This window comes from Stenella coeruleoalba, assembly GCF_951394435.1.
Source record: "Stenella coeruleoalba genome assembly, chromosome: 6".
Classification (NCBI taxonomy): Eukaryota; Metazoa; Chordata; class Mammalia; order Artiodactyla; family Delphinidae; genus Stenella; species Stenella coeruleoalba.
Window position 1 is genome coordinate 60,587,367 of NC_137151.1, and position 20,756 is coordinate 60,608,122.

The window sequence follows — 20,756 nt, forward strand, 5'->3', positions numbered from 1 at the left end:
TAGCCTCCGTGGATTCTGGCTCACAAAAGCACCACGGGCCTCTGGCTGTGCTCTGTAGCTGTGAAATAGAATCAAGATTCCATTAGGCATCCCAAGCTGCCTCCTTCTCCAGGGCAGACAATAAAAATGACAACAGGGGATTGTCCCTCAGCTAGTCTAACAAGGGGGTGGGTTCTTTTCTAAATGACTAGATGTCTGTTTAGCTGAGGGATAAATTTAAAAGGGCCATGGGACAAAGTTTTTTCAATTCTTTGGCTCACATGTTTGTTTCTTAGGTCATCTTCAGAAAGACCTTGAATTCTACCTCTGTTGGTACTTAGAGGCCATAGATTTTTTCCCCCTTCTTAGCAATTTGTGTGCTGAGACAAAACTAAGTGACCATACATAGTCCAGATAGTAGCATTATTCTGTGAGAGATATCAGAAGTTTCAGAAATTGCACGATTTTTTGGTTTGCCAAATTTTTTTTTCTCTCACATGAGGGATAGAGACGCTTCTTTAACCTAGACAAATTCTAGATTGGAGACAGATTTTCTAATTTCAGAATTTATGTATGAATAAGAATACCTAATGGATGAATTTATCTGGACAGCCTTGTGCTCATGTGAACATGGAAGAAAGGGGCTTTATAACATTGGCTTTGTAATACCGTTGTATGTTCCTGTGGTCCTCATGGGGTCAGACCTTCAGGCTGTCTACATTGGAGGGGCACCCAATATGTTATGACCTTGCAAAAATTCCTTTTGCCATGAACTCCCAATCAATTTCTCAGTTTCTTTCCTGTATCAAAAGTGCAAAAGTCTAAGAACATTTTCTTCCCCTATCCAAGGATAAATCTGATATAACTTATTCAGACCTCACATAAATTTGATTGAACATTCTTTCTCTTTCTAATTGGCCCAGTAAATACAGTTTTGTATTTCCCTTGACAGGTGCCATAGAATGAAATTTAATATAGCTTGTCAATGAGTATCAGAAAGTTAAAGAGTTCATCAACCATTCATAGTAATTGTACTGTAGTCATATAGAGTTATAAATGTATATTTCATGGCCACTTCTCCTTTGCTTCAATCAAAATTACTGACAGGAAGTAATATTATATAATCCATGGTGTCAATTACTAATGGTAGTGGCAAGTAAATCATCATGTTTTCATTATCGAATTGCTAATACTTAGAAGCTGTAATATTCCATATATAAAGTCTTTAATAAGCAATTATTTATGTGCTCACTTACTGGATGTTGCTGAACCAAGGCATTTCTTCAACACTAAGTGGAAATTCTATTCAGTAATTCTTTCTGTAAAGTCATTCATTGATATTATAGTTCTTAAAGATGCTTAAAAGAATATGTTACATATTTGTTATGGCATTTTAACAAAAACTTGAAATAAATGGCAATGCAAATATTAAAATATGAATTGCAACTTGTAAAATATCATAACTGATCCTAAGTTAAAAAAACCAACTAGGGCTTCCCTGGTGGCGCAGTGGTTGATAGTCCGCCTGCCGAGGCAGGGGACACGGGTTCGTGCCCCGGTCCGGGAAGATCCCACATGCCGTGGAGCGGCTGGGCCCGTGAGCCATGGCTGCTGAGCCTGCGCATCTGGAGCCTGTGCCCCGCAACGGGAGAGGCCACAACAGTGAGAGGCCCGCGTGCCGCAAATAAATAAATAAATAAATAAATAAATAAATAACCCAACTAGATTTATCTTGGCTTTGGACATTGTAGCTGAGATCTGAATCTTATGAATTCATGGTCAGAATACCTGAGTTCTAAAATTGGCTTTGCCATTTATAGCTTATTGTATGGCCTCAGGAAATATTCTGAAAATCTTTGAGACTTAATACCCTTATCTGTAAAATGAACATATTTTACTATCAAATATTTTATCATCATGTTGTGAATTAACATATTTTGTTAAAGATCATTATACTAAAAAGGGCAGACTAATCAAATCATCAACTTATTAACATCTGAGCTTTCAGAGATGATGTAAAGAGTGGGTTAATTGTAAGTGTTCAAACAATTGTTAAGCACAGCTCCTAAGCACATACAGTTGTTACCTTTCTTTTGGATATTTGGTCTGATAAGGGTCCTTTTTTTTTTAGAGTGGCTGTATCTTTTTGACACAAAATGAATTTGAACATTTCTAGGGTGCATAAGATCAACAGATTTTTTTTTTTTGCAATGCTTTACAAGGTTATTCTGAAGTTAAAGGAAAGATAAAATATTTATTGTTTCTTTATTTAATAGTTTGTGTTTTTTATTGTATGGCTCCTACAAAAGTCAGGACTCCTTTACATTTGACTACTAAAAGTTCTGACAATTATAAAAATTTGCCAAGAAATCTTTAAATGTTTCTGTAAATGGGACTGTTCTGTAGTTATTGTGCAAGATTTTATGAAACAAGAGACATTGAGGTTTAGGTGCACAATACTAAGTCCTATATTTTAAATATGTATACATGTACAGTGATATTTCAGATTGGTTGCTGCTGCTTATGTCACCTGTGATTGGGCTAAGTCTTCACCTTACTCCATGAGAAGTTCATTCGGAATGACTAAGAAACAACTCTGTCACAATCCTTAGTGATTTCGGGTTTCTCTGAACTTCCCAGATTACCTTAAGTATTTTCACTGCTTTCAAAGTTTCAATACAAGTATTCTCTTTTTAGTCACCATGGGCCAGCTGAGCACTGAGTCTGGAATTAGGCAAAGGCATTTGCAGTTGGGATTTCTTGGGGTAAAAATGAAGAAAATTGCTCCACACCAGATGGAGCAGTAGAGTGAACTTTACTATTTGAAACCAGAGATGAGATAAGGGGCTTCCATTTGTAGGAAAAAAAAATTGAAATAAAGAAAATGTATACTTTCAATAATTATGCGGTCCTGGTTTCTGTTTTTAGCCAGCTGCAGGCTCAGGGAGACAGGAGAACAGAAGAACACAGAGCCACATAAATGGTATCTTTAACTAGCTACCCGTTGGTTCTGTAACTGGATCCACAATATTGGCAAGACCACCATGGGACAGGAACACCCAAATGCATCTATAAGATTTGGTTCTGGTCAGGGGACTAAATGGAGACAGATATAAAAAGCTGGACAACTAGGTTGAACAGAGTGAAAGAGGAGAACAAAGGAGGAGAATAAAGAAAAAAAAAGTAGATTAAAAAAATCACACTCAGAATAAACTCACAGACAAGAATTCCAAACTCATGAATAGAATGATGACAGTCAGAGAGAGAGCGGGAGACTGATGGAGAGAGACAGAGAGATAGAGAGAACCATAGGAGAATAAGTAAGAAATTAACACACATACAAAAATTATTCAAATTGAGTCCAAATATTAAAATTCTAAACAAATGACTAAATCAAGTAGTAAGAAAGGCAGGCAACAAATTTAACAATTGGGGCATAAATTAACTCCAGATTAAATTAATTGTAAGGGATGTTGAGATAGAGATTTTGAGGTCAGCAGACATTTTGGTTTTGTTCAAAACGTCCATAAGACATTTGGTCCATGTCAAAAGATTCCTGATATTTGGTCCTGTTCAAAACCATTTGGCATGAACCAAATATGCTCATGGACATTTTGGATAGGACCAAATTTCAAGGACCTCCCCGCATGGACCAAATATCTTACGGACCAACTGTCCTATGGTCATTTTGGACAGGACTAAACATGCTGCAAGGGATTTTGGACAGGACTAAACATCCTGCAGGCTTAGGATAGTTGAAGTTATAGATAAGGTTAGTAATAGTTCCAACCTCACAGGGTTGGGAGGCTTGAGTGAAATTGTTTCTGACACATAATGTGTGTTCAATTAATGTTAGATGTTCTTATTATTACAAATCTTCTAAAACACTTGGTTCATGGTATTCAGCCAATATTTCTTCTCTATTCCTTTCTGTGGAATTTTAACATTCATTTGAACCTGGCTGCTAATCTTTATGTTCCCCCTTTAGACTTAAACTTATTATAATTTCAACAGAGTAGAGAGCACTTTCATGACTTGGAACCACCTTCTTTCCTATTACATAGGCTCAAGAGAAAGTGGGCAATATCTAGAGCTCAAGTAAGGAGAAAAACAACAAACAACAACACTACAACTCTAACAAAATGCTTGTGTTCCTTCTGCTTTGGAGTATCTGATAAAGAGTTTAAAACATCTCATCAGTGTTCAGATTAACTTGGAAACCTTCACATAGGAGGTGGTATGGGAGCAGTTCTTTGAAGGACGTAGTAGAAAAAAGGAAAGAAAACCATTCTGAGTTAGAGAGACATGTGTGAATAAGGACCAGTAAAGGAAATAGGTAGGGCAGTGAGAAATTTCATAGTTTAAATAGAGTCTAGAACCAGAAGACTAGAAGGTTGCAGAAGATCATAAGACCTCCTAATGGTCAAGCTTGATGGGAACTTTTAGATTAAAGAGTCCAGTGCTTTCCAAAAGTTAAGTTCAGAACTAGCTATTCAAATAAAACTTTAAAAGTAATCAGAGCCTTACTGCTCTGATTAATGAAAACCCTGGCCAACTGACAGTTCTCCCTCATGACTCAGCAGTATCCCACAAAGCACCTGCAAAAAAGCCCTAGGGTTTAGGGTAGCACAATTTTATTAAAATCTTAGTTTTAATAGTTCCAAGGCTACTATTGGTACCTTTTTGCAAGTTAGAAGAAAGCGTTCTCATTAGGTGGATGTGGCCCTAAAGATGCATGGCTTGGCAAGACGGCAGCACCTTAAAGAATTAGCAAAAGATGCTCATATTTCTGGGTGGCATCTCTACCTTTTATGTCCAAACTCTAGCCACGCTTCACATACAGCAACCCTTTGGCTATTTCTCTGGCTCTAGGGTATACTCATCCACAGCATAGTCTGCCTTTGGACAGCTGACCTGGGGAAAAGGATAACTGTGGTCACAAGTCAGTCTGGGCAGGAAATTCTGAGGTCCTGAGTATGGTTTTGTCAGGAAGAGAGCAGGCCTGAGTGGCCACATCTTTTTGGCCCTGAAGACTCTCCTCAATGTAGAGAATCAGAGTGGGGCTCTTGAAATCATTAGGCCAAAGGCAGAAGCCCCTGTGCCTCCATCTAAAGGTGGCACGTGCATTGACTAGTACCACCTATCGGTTGACCAGTCAGGAGAAGTGAGCAGATAATGGAATGTGAAGACGGAGAGGGCGCTGTCAACATGAGCACCTCATAGGAGCTGGACCTCTGCGCTGTGTGGGCAGCCAGGCTGTGGCAGAAAGCAGCAGGGGATTAATAACTGGAACTTAGTCTCTTCCCCTTCTGACATCTCCTGTCGCTGTTCTCCGTTGGCCAAACCCAGCCAGAAGCCAGAGGACAAGGGAAAAATTTGATGTAGTCAATAAAGGTCAGCATCTGGGACAAAGGACAGGATAGAGAGGCTGGATAAAGAACCTGGAGGGGAAACAGAAGACACCCAGCAGGCCTTCCCAATAGAGAAATAATCCAGTTTACGAAGTGTTTCTTCACCAGTGTGTAGGATGACTGAAGACTGAAGAGCCTGCAGGTAGAAATGTCCTCTCAGAGGCTATGGCAAAGTAACAAAAAATTATTAGTTATGTAGCATAACTAGTTTATCTTCCCATATGTTACCTATTGATTCTTCACAATAATATAACCATGTGATGAAAAATAATAAATATTATAATACTGTAAGACCTTTTTTTAAAAATGAGGAAAACCAATAGTCAAAGATTTAAGTGACTTGTCTAAGACCATTCTGCCTTTCTGACTCCTTGCTTGTTTCTCTGAGCAATGCTGTAGTCAGTTGTATCCTGGGCATTGGTTGTGGGGAGTGTCAGAGAATCTAAGATGGGATGGCTGAATAGGAGACTTTACAAGATACAGTGATTCTTAGCTTTCTGTTATCTTCAGCAAACCTGAGGGCTGAGAGAGGAGTGGTGTGGTAAAAAGCATTATCAAGATATTCTCTAGCCATTTAAATAGTAGAGATTATTCAAATTCTAATTTTAAATATTCTATTATGCTACTCTGAAATCACAAATTAAAATTTTAATTAAAAATTTAAATTAAAACCTCACATGAGGTTTTAAAAATATTTTCTTTTTAGAAGATTTAACAAGATGACTTTCCTAATTATAATATTTTATTAAAAATTTGGTCCTACTAAAAAGTCAAAGAACTGTATAATATGTAAGGAATGGCAAGTCTCAGGTCATGAATATATGGAAAGTAGTTCTTAAACAGTATCACTGTTATGGAAGAGGATAATAAATATTCTGGGGGTGGGAGCAATTTTTACAAGTGTTCTGTAAGTCACATAGGATTGGAAGTGTTACATGGTAGTTCATCAAAGCCTCTGAAAAGTCTTGCAGTGGTGAAACTAATACAACTTGCTTAACCTGTAGAAGAGACCACTAAAAGATTGACCACTATCAAGATAGAGAAGCCAGTTAGAACTCAGCTCTCTTTCAAGCCTTTGTTTGGTATATATTCATCTCCTTACTATTTTGATGGTTTAAACTGGAGAAACAGTGACTTACTTTGAAGTGTTTTTTAGAGGTCATAATGTCTTCTTAACCCTGCTGATATGAAATGTTATGTTTCAGGAATATGATGCTGAAAATCTTTAGTGAGTTAATTTTCTCAGAAGGAGTAATGGAAAGTTTTGTCTTCCAAGATGTCAGAGGACCATAAAAGCTTCAATATCACACTTTGATTTCATTGATAGAAAACTTGTTCAAATTCAGCAATTGTATGAAAAAATTTTCCTTCATCTAAAGTGCAGTCCTCTATAAGGATATTATAATTGTTTCAATAATAACTCAAAGCATTTCCTCTTTTATATTGTTTAGCTAAAAATACTCATTCAAATTATTATAGAAGTTAATGGAATTTCTTTACTAATGAAAATAATTTGTTCTTATATTAAATATCAAGGCTATTAATACTATCTTTCCAGAATTCTTTTCCTTTCCACACTTCTTCTGGTCTTAGACCCTACCCCCAACACACACACACACACACACACACACACACACACACACACACACACTCGAGCCAAGATTGGTCCAGGAGTGCCTTAAGTCAAGCCATTCAAGAGCCTTTTCCAGGATAAAAAATATAACTGGAGAACTTGGAAAGGGAACATTTAATTTTTCTCTGGTAGTAGAGCTATTGGTATGTGGATTCCATGCTGCTGCTGGCTATGGTCCTACCCCAAGACAGGAGAACTATGGCAGCAGAAGAGAGTAAGTATAATGTACAAGGAGAAAAGAGACAGAGGTAGAGAGAGCCAATGCATTTTTCTTTTGTTCCATAAGCTCATTGGAGTTGAGATTCTTAACACTTGCAACTGAAAATGATCTGATGAGCACACTAAGGAATAGCAATTATTTGATTCTTTGATATTTATGCCAGGTGTCGAATTTTTTTATCTAGCAATTCTCTGTTTGGAGGTGATTCACTCTGGTGATGCTGACTGCAGCTAAAAGCTAAATCCTTTATTTGAATATGCACAAATAAAATGAGAAAGAGACCACTTGTAATTTCTTATAAATTAAAATTTGTCATATTTTCTCTTATTATCTAAAGCAAGGAAATTGCCTAAGAAAATATGTGTCTTCCAAATTCAGGGACTCATTTCATGAGTATAAAGGTTTTGGAAGAAAAGTGTAAAGTTAGAACTCCATAGCCTTCAGAACTCCATAGCCTTCATACACAATGTATAACAATTCATAGAAAATGATATTTGTAACAAAATTGGGGTCTTGATTATTGAGAAGTGGATTACTACTACTTGAGAATTCTGTTTTTCAGTATAGAATTTCCACTTAAAATATATATTTTATATATATTTACACTTTATATATAAAACATATATTTTTTTACAAAAGCAAACGATTTTTTCTTGTTTAGTTATCCATCTCTAGTCAGCCAAAGAACAGGATGCATTGAAGACAGTTGGTTACTGTTTGGGATTTCAATCTGTCTGTTGGGGAAAGATTTTGTGAGCAGCTACTGTGTGTAGAACATGTTGAATGATAATGGGGTTTATAAAAATAGGAGCCCATAGAGAGCTCCACTGACTGCTGCTGACAATGATATTTTGAAGTTCAGCTTCTCTGAAACACCCTGGTCTCATATACAACCAATATTAGAGTGCTTCACATTCTTTCTATACTTTATCTCTTAAAAAGTAACAACTATGCTGTAGTTATGGTTTAAAAGGGCGTTTCATGTGCGTGACCTTATTTAATCCTTATAACAATACTTTGAGAAAATTATTATTATTCACATCTTATAGATGACAAAGCTAAGATTCATAGATTTTTATAACTTTCTGAAGGTCACTCAGCAAGTGGCAGAGCTGCAATTGAAACACATGCCTTTTGCCTCAAACTCCTAAGCTTTTTCCAATATTGCCTTTCCAAACTGAACAATGAGGTATCCACTTTTTATGTGGAGGGTTTAATTTATTTGTTACATTAAAATATAATAATAGGGCTTCCCTGGTGGCGCAGTGGTTGAGAGTCCGCCTGCCGATGCAGGGGACACGGGTTCGTGCCCCAGTCCGGGAAGATCCCACATGCTGCGGGGTGGCTAGGCCCGTGAGCCATAGTCGCTGAGCCTGCGCGTCCGGAGCCTGTGCTCTGCAACGGGAGAGGCCACAACAGTGAGAGGCCTGCGTACCGCAAAAAAAAAAAAAAAAAAAAAAAATATATATATATATATATATATAATAATCGCTCTATTATTAAAATAAATTCAATGTCTTTTTTAAAAAAAACCTCTGACTTTTGCATTTTACTACTTCATTGTTCACTTCCCTCCCTCAACCTGGGTAAAACAAAGCTGAGGTAGAAGAGAGATGGGTAGATTCACTTCGCACTTTGTTTGCACTGCCCTTGGCATACAGAGTCAGGCAAATGAGAGGCAAACACAAATCCCCCCATTTGACCACTTGTCCAAAGGTGAGGTGAAAAGGTTTTGTGGGAAAAGTTTGACATTTTATCCCCAAACAAATATTAGAGATTATCTGTGGAATTAAATTATCCATATGTACACAGTCTAGGGAATTAACTCTATCTGAAATGGTGGATTATGGCAGAAATTGAAACTAAGCCCTTAAGGCATTCCTTTTACTTTGTTCTCTGTGTTTTTTTACAATGAGCTTTTAGATTATTTTGGCTATTTCAATGGCTGTTTTTCAGTATGTTCCTATTCGGTATGTATTTGTGCACTGCTCTAGCTGGTCTGAACAATTTTTTAAAAAGTATTCCCTTGATAGCCCTAGAAGCAGACAAGTATTACTTGAAGGGGAAAAAGAGATTTCTATTAGGTTTGCGAGTCACAAGTGAACAGAAGAAATTTGAGAAGTATAAAATACACCACGGACTGCAAATCCAAAACCAAAACATGACTAACAAGGTTTTGACAAAATAGAAATCCCGCTGTTTTTTTTCCATATCTTTTTGTAAGCAGTATTTTTAGTGAGTTATTCTTTTTGAGATATATATATATATATATTATATTACATATATATGTAATTTTTACAATTTTTATATGACCCCAGATCTGAACAAGAATCAGGAAAATCAAGCCAAATAAAAATAATTATGACATTGTTCTCACCACATTTTGAAAGCCCAGGAAATTATTTTAGTGATGGAAGGGATGTGTAAAAGCAGTAAAGCCCTCTTAGCTTATTATTTGTCACCTTTTCTTTAGCTTATTATTTGCTATAATTATTTGTTGCCATGTTGCTAACAAATTCAATAAATTCAACTTCTCCGCATGACTTTGAGTTTGGCAATATAGTCTCAGAAAGAGGGGTGGTGAGTGAGGGATCCACTAGGAGAATTACTTTCTTCCCCTTATTCCTGAAATTTTTGCCCAGGAGAAATGGTACACGTGAGTGGAAGCACGTTCAGGCAATTACCTAGAAAGTTTTACACATTTTAAATGTCACAGAGACTAAAAATAAATTGTCTTCACTTTTATTTAGACTACATCTTAGATAGTTATCCACTGTGAAGGATTTTCAACAATCATTCTAGGCTTTGTTTTATAGTTTGAGTTAATTGCATGATCTGCTGACATATTTCTCATACCTGTTTTTATTTCCACAGAAAAGGTGTAACCAAGCAGGACCCTCTGGGGCCCTTCTGGGACAGACCCCACCCCTCACTCCATGTCCTCTGCCTGCCTCTTGTTTGTAGAAAAACTTTAGCCTCCCCTAAGTTCCAAAGAATAAATTTAATCAGAGAAGTGAGAAAATGCAGAAACAAAGGAAAACAGTCAAGCCAGACAAAATAATAATAGTTCAGCCTTTAAACAAAGTCAAGGACCTTTAGTTCCCCCTCAAAGGCTAAAGATAATATTCTGAGCCATATTCTTTGAGCTGTTCTGCCGATACTGAAACCCCAACCAATGGAAGAAGTTAACTGCATGCGGACCACAAGCATGTAGACCCCAGACCAGTTAGAACCAGAAGGTTGATCATGTTGACTCCTCTCCTGATTACCTTACCACCAACCAATCAGAAGAATGTCCGTGAACTGATCACACACCCCGCAGCCCTTTCCCTCATCCTGTCTTTAAAAACATTTTCCTGAAAGCCTTCCGGGGAGTTTGGGGCGTTTGAGCACTAGTTGCTTGAACTCCTTGCTTGGCGCCTGGCAATAAACACTGCATTTTCCTTCACCACAACCCGGTGTCAATAGATTGGCTTTACTGCGTGCTGGGCAGGGGACCTCAACATCAGGTAGCACTTTCTGGCTTTCCGTAGTGAGCAGGGTAGAATGCCATGGGTTCTGTTTTATTATGTCCGTCTCTTACCAGCACCTTGGGCCTATTGAAGTGACCAGGAACTGAGACATACAGCTCTATATACTCATTCTGAAATGAGCATCTAAAATTCATTGTGAGTCAGTCACTAAGAGTAATTGGCGTTATAGTGTGACCAAGTACTAAATAAAGGAATACCTTGCCTGAGCTTTATCTAGTAATACCCAGTTTTGGTGTTTTTAGTTACTGCTGGGGTGGGAATCTAAGACTTACTGAAGACCGTCTCACAAACTATGACTCATTCATTCATTTATTCCTTCATTCAGCAAATGTTTTATTGAGTATAGCAATGCTTTCTGGACTAAGAAATGGGCCTCTGCTGGTGAGGTAAATTTTAAGACAGTCATATAACTTTAATTTGCATTAGAATAACCTAGAAGACTTGTAAATATACAGATTGTTGGGCCCCACCCCTGAAATATTTTATTCAGAATGTCTGAGGTATGGCCCAAGGATTTGCTTTTTTTTTTTTTTTAACAAATTCCCAGTTGCTGCTGATATGGCTGGTCTAGGGGCAACACCTTGAAATCACAGCTCTAAGCTACTGCCCACATGTAGCTTAAATGACTCCTTTCACTGGAAATCGGTTATACTTAGAAAAAAGACAAGTCTCAACGTGTCACATGCTATTTTAATCAACTGCATGAATTCATTCTCGAGGGAACAGCAAGGATGGTGAAAACCTGTGTTAAGAATATTTTGTATATTCTCCGAGAAAGAGATATTTGAACTTACTTGAGTCATTTCGGAGGTTAAATATTTTTCAGGGAATGCTCAGTGCTGACTGATTACTTCGTGAAAACACATAAATAAGGATGGTAAGATGTTTGAAATCTTTCACAGAATCTTACATTTAAAAAATATATATTTATTTATTTACTTGGCTGCGCCAGGTTTTAGTTGCGGCGCACAGGATCTTCATTGCCCCCTGCAGGATCTTTTAGTTGCGGCATGCGGGATCTAGTTCCCTGATTAGGGATGGAACCCGCACCCCCTGCACTGGGAGCATGGAGTCTTCACCACCGGACCACCAGGGAAGTCCCAGAATCTTACTTTTAATCACCTTTATTTCTGTGCAAAAGTTTGTATCAAAAAAATTAAAATTTCGAAAGGGACACACTCAGGAATGATTTCAATGTGATAATCCTCCCAGAGGAGATTTTATTTTGTGGGAGTAAAGAACCCTGAGAATCTGAACTAAATTACTCAGGCCATTAAGACATCTCTGACAGTTCTAAAGAGTGCTGTGAGAACTACACCAGAACAGTAATATTCCTGAAGTCTGCACTTATTCCCATAGAGTAACCCATGTAGCAGGGAGCTTCCCCAGCCCACATATTGCATCATGCACATAAAAGGGATGTGCTGGTAAAGATCTCTGTCTCACATTTCACCGAGAAGTTTTAATATGTACTATATTGGATTCTTTCCAATTTGGTTGTAGTGGTTTTGTGAATTTCACATTTATTTTTATATATTATATCTCTGAGGTATGTGAGCACTCAAGAAAATATGTGAGAAATATAATCATTAGTATAGTTTTAAAACAGTAAAACAGAGTTATTATAAGCAAATGTTAAAATATGGTACAGCAGAATTTTTCCATATATGCTATTTGGAATATTCTAGGAGGAGAACCATTGGCTTCCAAATTAGTTAGCAGGTTTTTCCCCTTGCACATGAATAATATAACTAAATATTAATTTTTATTGCTATTTCCCTTATAAAATATTTATACTATGTAGAATTTCATGTTCAAATATTTCTTTTTAAATTAATTTAATAAAATATGTGGTTTTTTTTTCCTGTAAAACTCCTGATTGCCTCTTATAAAATGATGCAATGGGTAGGGGTCATTTCACCAGAGGTGAAGAATATAAAAATAATTGTTGAGAAAAAAATGAAGCATTTTGCACACAATTTTAATTCCAGCCTCACCAGAAATTGGTCGTTAACAGGAAAAGCTGAGGAAACAATGAACACAGTTTAATATTGCAGGTAGGAAACTAAAGATGTGAAATAACTTTCCAGTTTATTTACTTTGTTTTCAACAGGCATTATTCATAGAAACTATCATTTGTGGTCCTAGAACATAAAAATTATGCCACTATCTATGTTTGGTGATAGAAAATTGTGATTCCACCGAAAAAAGGGCAGCTATTCAACCCTTTGATGACAAACCTTGCTTAATTTAGAGGGAGTTTGGATTCCTGCTTTTTCAGAATGTCACCTTAATAACTGTTTCATTTAATACATAATATGAATTCTCAGTAGGACACTAGGTAGCAAATTCCTTGAAAATAGGGATTATATATCAATCAGTGCTTATCAATGGGCCTTGCATTTAGCAAGTGTTTAACAAATCTTTTTTAATATTTAAGCTCTACTGAGGGTAGGCAGACCTCCCGGTGAAGTCAGTGTTTCATCCCTCAGCTCTGCACTAGCTAGCTGCCTGATTTCTAGGGCGCACTTTTGTCATCTGTAAAATGAAGGGATGAGAATAAATGGTCTCTAAAGTCCTTTTTACCTCTAACATGTTATTCTGCATAATACAGTGCTGTACAAGACTACTGCACCGCACTGAGCACAGAAACATTGTATGAATTCAGACAGTGTAAATTACAATGTACTCTCTTTGACATGACATCCTCTTCTGGTTCTTCTCATCTCTACTTCCACTCCGTCCAGTCTTTTCATCGAGGCCTCCAGTCTCAGCTCCAATTCTCCCTGCTTTTTGTTGTACCCAGCTCAGAGATCATGGAATAATATTTCAACTCCCATCATTCTGCCAAACTAACCCCTCCACACCGGAGGACAGGATCCACACAGCCTGGCACTTTTGACTCGAGCCCTGAAGTGCTAAGAGCCATTGGAGAGGAGTTACCTTGACTTGCATAATACTGCTGTGGCAAGAGTGTGGCAAGGACCCTCGGATGGGCCATGATATCAGAGATCTTTTTACATGCTGCCCTTCATCTCACACAGAGGCAATATCAAATCGCTATCCCACCAGGTCCTTTTTCTCCCTGTAACAGGTGATCTATTCTCCTCAATGACAGATAAGTCCAACATGGACTTGCTCAATTTCCCACTTTCCCACCAATAAATCCATCCTTGTTTGTTTTCCTCTATCCCAGAGAAAAAGCATCTCACTAAGTTTTATTTGAAATCTATTATGAAATCCAGTTAAGACTATCTTTTAAATAACTCCTAAACTATCCAGCCTGCCTCCCTCTAGACTTACTTACCCATTGTTAGTTTGGACTGCTACATTTCTTCCCATTGACTATTGCTACAGCTTAACTTTCCTCTATGCTACCCATGTTCTTAAGTGAAAGCAATTTCCACATTGCTGCGCAGTGATGCTGTTGGTTCTAAAATCCTGATTCTTGAGCTTAAAATCATTTATTAGCCCTCATTGTGTACAGAATTAATTCTTCAGTAGTGCAGACAGCATCCTTGAGGGTATGACTTCACTTATGTTTCCAAATGGTTCATCCACGTAAAGATTTGATATTGCATACTCCATAAGGAGAAATCCATATGCTGCTTTACTTTGGAGTGCCTCTCCCAAAATCATCTTCATGGAACTTTCTTACTTATCCTTCTTCCTAGATTTATCATGAGAGTGCATCTTAGAACATCCCATCTCCCTCTCTCCACAGAATCATATGCTTTAAGAATGTAGTCATTCTCAGGGCAGGAATCTGGTCTATTTTATCTGTATATCCCCATCACTTGGTGCCCTTGATCATTGGGCTCACTAAATTCTTGTGGACTGACTGAATGAAAAGATCAATAAATACTATTTAACATATACAAATTTAAGAACATTTTCAATTCAGTGTCAGTAGCTAATTAGCATGACATAGGAGGGAGGATGTTGTATCAGTTATCACAGATTCAAAATCATACTTCTGTCCTCAACTAGGCATCTGACATCAGTTTCCTCATATGTAAAGTGAGGATGATTATGATTCATGCCCTAGCTGGTCAATTGGAAAAATGTAAGTGAAAGCACTTTACAAATGTCAGTTATTATATATGACTGGGAGCTCATTTCATTCTCTTTTGTCTTAATCATTTTGTATGCTCACTGCCTGACACATAGTAGCAATTACTTTTTGACACTCAACTTTTTATTCTCTTTATTTCATGGAATCTGATCAATGTTTTCTAAACATTTTTACTTCAAGAGTGGGGCGTTTCTGAGGTAGACTTCAGAATATATATAACTCTTATTCTATCTTTCTCTTTTCCACATACGCATTACGCAAACACATTGCATCCTCTTTTATCCCCTCCCCCATACACACTCAAGAATGAGGGACTGTTTCAGGTAATTTGCAGTGCCATACAATTTATTCACATTTTAGATAACTTATAGTTTGTATGCATATGTTTATTAAAAATACAATCCTTTTTAAACAACCACCTCTGTTCTATGGAAAGTAAAAGAGAGTATGCAATCTAATATATTAATAAATTATGAGAATTTGAGACCCCCATATATAACTGTAAATCCTTTCATTTTCATTGACATGTGTATTTAATGTCTTGTAAGCACAAAAGAGATATTTTCAATCTTGTGAAATTTATAATCTAGTTAGGAAGGCAAACTTGCAGGTATGTAAATACTATAAACCAAATATCACAGACTTGCCCTTTTGAACATTATACACAATGTTCAAATTTTTGTGATTCAACCTCCAATTGCTTGGCTTCAGAATACTTAAATTTTTTATAAGTTTATCTTTTGTAAATAATTTTGAAAAATTTTAGAAATGTTCATGTGTGTCCATGAATGGCTCCTGTTGACATGCACCTTGGCTACTGATTGGTTTGCAAGAGTTGCCCACTGCCAGCTACTCTGAGGCTGGACTTCAGCTCCTGTGTTTTTTTTGTCTCGACTGTTTCCATCTGTGATGCTCAAAGTCAGGGAGATTGAAGAGGCCTTGCTCTTACCAGCAAGAGACCTTTACACTTATTTGTGCTTGATAATTAAGAGGAAGAAAGAGAAGGGCTTGTTGCTCAACTGTGAGAGGTGTGGTCCTCCAGCTTCCAGTCCTCAGCTTCCAGCTCTCATCTCCTTCAGGGTCTTCTGCTTCAGCCTCAAAGAACCTCTTCACCCAAGGTCGTAACCTTCCCAGGGCAGCCTATGATGCAAGACAGGTCTGATGAGCAGTTTTCATCCTAGGGCTCCATGTTGGGTTGACCAAGGCTTTGTCTAGTCTGCACCACAATTAAGTTGCTCCCACTACCCAATCCCTGTTTCCTCCCCTCTTCCTTTCTTTAGTATGGGTGTTGGTCCCTCATAAACATCTTGCACACAAAACTCTGCTTCAAATTTGTTTCCAGAGGACCCTACCTTCAATAGAGATTCTGCCCAAAGGCAGCTGCTGCCTGCTCCTTCTGATAACAAGCCCACCACTGAGTCCACTGCCAACATCAACTAGAGTGAATCTTTCTCTAGTCCCCCAAGAAATAAACCTTTCTCGAGAGAAGAATCGTCTGGTGTTTGGCGTTGTGCGTGACACCTTGGTTCCTCAAAGAAACTCTCCTCTCACATGCCTGGGAGAATAATCCTTTCGGTGTACTCAGGCTGTAGAAAACAAAAGCTGGCAGAAGTGGTTTTCTGCAAGGAGTTCCTGCTTTCTACCTTGCAACTTCTCTTCAATAAAGCCCAAGTCCACCAGCTTGGAAAGATCTCATTTAGCAGAAAGGGAAACGTAGTGAGAACAAAGCACGTACTGGTATCTTAATAAGTTATCCCAGGGTGTGAAGCAGGGATGTCAGCATCATGCTTTAGAAAGAGAATTATGCTAAGAGAATAGAGAACTGATTGGATGTTGGGTGGGTTGAAAGTGAATGGAAACAAAGAGATTAGTCTAGGTGAGATGTGAGTGAAGCCCAGACTACAGAAAAAGCTATGAAGAGAGAGGCTGAAATGAGTGATTGTTCAGAGTTAGATGTGCCTGATTTTAGAACTTGGGGTGGAAGGAGTCAAAGATGACTACAAGATTCTATTTGGAACTAATGAAAAGATGATGATGCCATAAACAGAAATAGAGACACAGAAAACAGGGCCGTTTTTAGGGTAAGAGAATGAGTTTAGCGGGGGAAGGGCAGAGTTTAGCAGAGTTTAGTTGGCTGTAAGGAAACATGGATGTGTAGCGGCTAAATGGAGGTTCGGAATACCCAATGAGAAGTACTGCTGAATCATCCAGAACTGCTTTCTTTAAAGAACTTTCTTAATGTGGCAGTGGGGTGACATGGGAAGGGAGGGTATTTGTGGTCAGAAAATTCTCACAGTTGGTACGCAAAATTTGTTAATATCCTCCTGACTCTACTCCCTCTATGGCTATAACTTGGATATAGGCAGGATTCCAGAGGTGCCTTGATTTGTGCTGAAAGAGAAACAATTAGATAGTGCATCTGAAAGCAAGCCAAGTAGGTATTGGGTGGAAGATTGAGAACTGAAATGTTCTAGCTCTTGAAAATAAAAACAACAACAATAAAACAAGACACCCACCTCCACCGCCACTGCACACACACAACAACAAATCTCCAAAAAGAGGATAGAGACTCACTATTTCCTAACTCATTCGCTTTTTTCAGGAGAAGAGAGAACTGATGAATATTCTATTTCATCATAATTTGGGATCAGATTAAGCTAGAGGAATGGGGTTCTGCAATTCTTTGGCATCATTACATGCACAAAAGGAGAAAGCTTTTGACCCCAACTGAAAAATTCCTGTCATTTAAATATTAGCCATTAAATCTCTTCTTCCTGAAATCTGAAATAAAAACTCTAAATCTCTTGGAAATATCTATGAAGCACACAATTTTCATTCGCAATATGTCTTAGACATAGCAGATGCTAATATAATTCACACTTCTTCCATCTGAAATGTCTGACATAGCATAGTATTAATAATGTAAAGATTATGTGAAATAAAATACTTCTGAAAAATTTTAAGGCTAGTAATAATTATAGTCTTTAAAACGATAGTATTTATTGAGCACTTATGATATGTCAGTTGATATACTTTTCTTGCCAGTCTTCTATATCCAATCTTTGAGGGAGGTGTAATTATTGTCCCTATTTTACAGAAGAGAAAACAGAAGCCAAGAGATTTTAAGTAAATCTCTCAAAGTTATACAGCTTATAAATGTGAAAGACAAAATATAAAAATAGGGCTGTCTAATTTCAAAATGTTTATCTTGACTGTACACTATAGAATCTTCCCTCCATGGCACCAAACCTTGAATTTGGACGTCTGTAGATTAAAATATGTATTTTGAAAAGTTCTGAATAAATTGTGAAATAAAAGCATTCATTGCTTGTCATGATTGTTGCTAATCAATGTGTTAAGAGAAGGCAATATTAAAAAAAATTTTTACACTTAATGGTTCCAACATGCAGAGGATTTTGATAGAATACTACTTTTTAAAACGTGTAATCAACTCTTTGTGTGGGATATCAAAATTTAGTTCAGTTCAAAAATGTGTCAAAGAGAGGTACAAAACCATGGATACAATGGATAATTCTAAACAACGTTTTAAAAAGCTTTACGGGGGCTTCCCTGGTGGCACAGTGGTTGAGAGTCCGCCTGCCGATGCAGGGGACACGGGTTCGTGCCCTGGTCCGGGAAGATCCCACATGCCGCGGAGCGGCTAGGCCCGTGAGCCATGGCCGCTGAGCCTGCGCGTCCAGAGCCTGTGCTCTGCAACGGGAGAGGCCACAACAGTGAGAGGCCTGGGTACTGCAAAAAAAAAAAAAAAAAAAAAAAGCTTTAGGGATTGATTTCCATGATTAAAGCTATCCTGCATATTTCATTTTTATACCATTTTGGATAATTGGAGAACATTACAAGTTAACTTTTGAAATGTATAATTCTCTAATTTAAGGGCTTCATTTTATAATACTTTGAAATTATTAATTAAAATCTTTAATACCTTTATTCCAAAGTTGAGGCAAAATACCTGTTAAACATTTCAACAGTTCCTCTGTGATTCAGCAGATTGGGACACTTTTCTGGCTAGTTCTTATGCCAGTATAATATAATAGCATAGATAGAATACATTAGAGTTGGACACTGTATTAGTTACAGTACCATTGGACTGTGATTTATTTTAAAAGACTGCAAAGCATATGTCTCATACACAGAACAAGCTTGTTCCAGCTCAGTTGGCAAAGTGAGTGGGTGGCGGGAAGTACTCTACTCCATGCTGTTATTCAAGGATCCAAGTTGATGAAGGCTCTGCCATTTTCACCATGTGGTATTGACATCCAGCCAGTTGAAGTGGGGAGAAAACCTAAAGGATTTTAAATGGGAGTTTTAAAGAAGCCAGGAATTGAATTGTGTACATGACTTTCACTCATATCCCATTGGCTGAAATTCACTGCAAGGAAGGCTGGAAAATACAGTCAATGTGTCCACGAGAAGAGGAAATGAGTATTAAGACGTTAATGACAATCTCTGCCACAGACAAAGGTAGATTTAAGTCCCAACAATGCCATTTACTTTCTGTGAACTTGGACACATTACTTAACTTTTCTGAGCCTCAGTTTCCTGTTTTGTAAAATGGTAGTAATACTAATTCATACTTTGTATAATTGTTATAAGGATTAAAAGTGATTTGTGCATAGTGTACTTAGCTCAGTATTTGACAATAGGAACCACTTGGTAAATGATAACGCTTGTCTTTTTGCGTTGAGAAGAAGGTATTCAAGGACATCGTTTTGGGTATTATAATAGGAGGTATCAGAACTGGGTAAGTGTGATTGAGTATCAGAACTACTGAACAAAATCTTAAGCAAGGGACAAATTGCAACGCAGGTTTATATTATTATTATTGTTATTATTATTAAGTAACAATAATGATAGTTAACATTCATTGATTACTAACTTGATAAAGACCTTTACATAGATTAATTTATTCAATACTCACAATAATCTTATTATGCAAGTGCTATTATTATACCTATTTTTTAGTTGAAGCAACAGAGATTTAAAATATTAAGTAATTTATACAAATCTACAACCAGGAAATTAGAGAAATAAGATTTGATTGCAGATCCACCTTACTAGAAAGTTCAGGTTCTAAAAAAATTCTATATCAGAATCTAGGGTGAAGGGGATTCATCAAGTCTAAAAACAAAAATGAATAGAACTTATCAAGAGTGTTTGGAAGGATTGTTGACAGTTCTCAGCCAAGGCCAGGAACATGAAAAGTCAAATTCTAAAGAAGTCCAGAGGTAGGTCTGTCTCAGGATGGAGCAGGGGGACATCATTAGCAATAACAACTTTGCCCACTTAAAATTTTTGCCTAGAGCAAAACGACACATCTCAGAGTATGAGGATGGGTGGGGAAAGAAATATCTAATTATTTGTAGGATCTTGTTTGAGATTCAGGTTATCACTCCAGGGTGTTAGGATGCCACCTAGAGATACTGCCAGGTCATGGCTGAGGTCCTAATCATCCTACCATACCAGGAGGGACGACAATCAAAGCTCCTGCAGCCCCATAAGTCGTGGAAAGGAGCTGATGTTTGGCAAGCTTGGAAACACCTCCAGCAGCAGGTGAGGGCCCGAGGAGGGTGTGACATAACTAATGATTCCCACCTATGATGTGCACCAAGAAGGAGATGAGGGATACAATTTGGGGACTGTGGGTTTTCCTAGGTTGGGGGCTGGTTACTACTATCAGGGTTTAGATTACAGGAAGTACAGCTTCTGCTTGGGCAAGAAGCCAGGGTCCAAACAATGTTCAGAGTGCCTTCTCTGATCCCCTCAGATGAATGTGATCTACCCTGCCTATAAATCCCTAGATACTTTTTATGTAGTCAGTGCTCTCTACATATTTATAATGGCATTCAAAAGTCAAAAAACCACAGTCATTTGTAGTTCTGTATGA

At 37.6% G+C, this 20,756-nt stretch overlaps 1 long non-coding RNA gene across 1 annotated transcript in view; it reads left to right on the forward strand.

The window, feature by feature from the left end:
- LOC307187540 overlaps nt 1-10,602 on the forward strand; it is a 172,696-nt gene extending 162,094 nt beyond the window's left edge. The window contains exon 5 of the long non-coding RNA XR_013828640.1: nt 10,118-10,602. This is a non-coding gene — a long non-coding RNA (uncharacterized lncRNA). The remainder of the gene's footprint in view (nt 1-10,117) is intronic.
- Nucleotides 10,603-20,756: the final 10,154 nt, after the last annotated feature.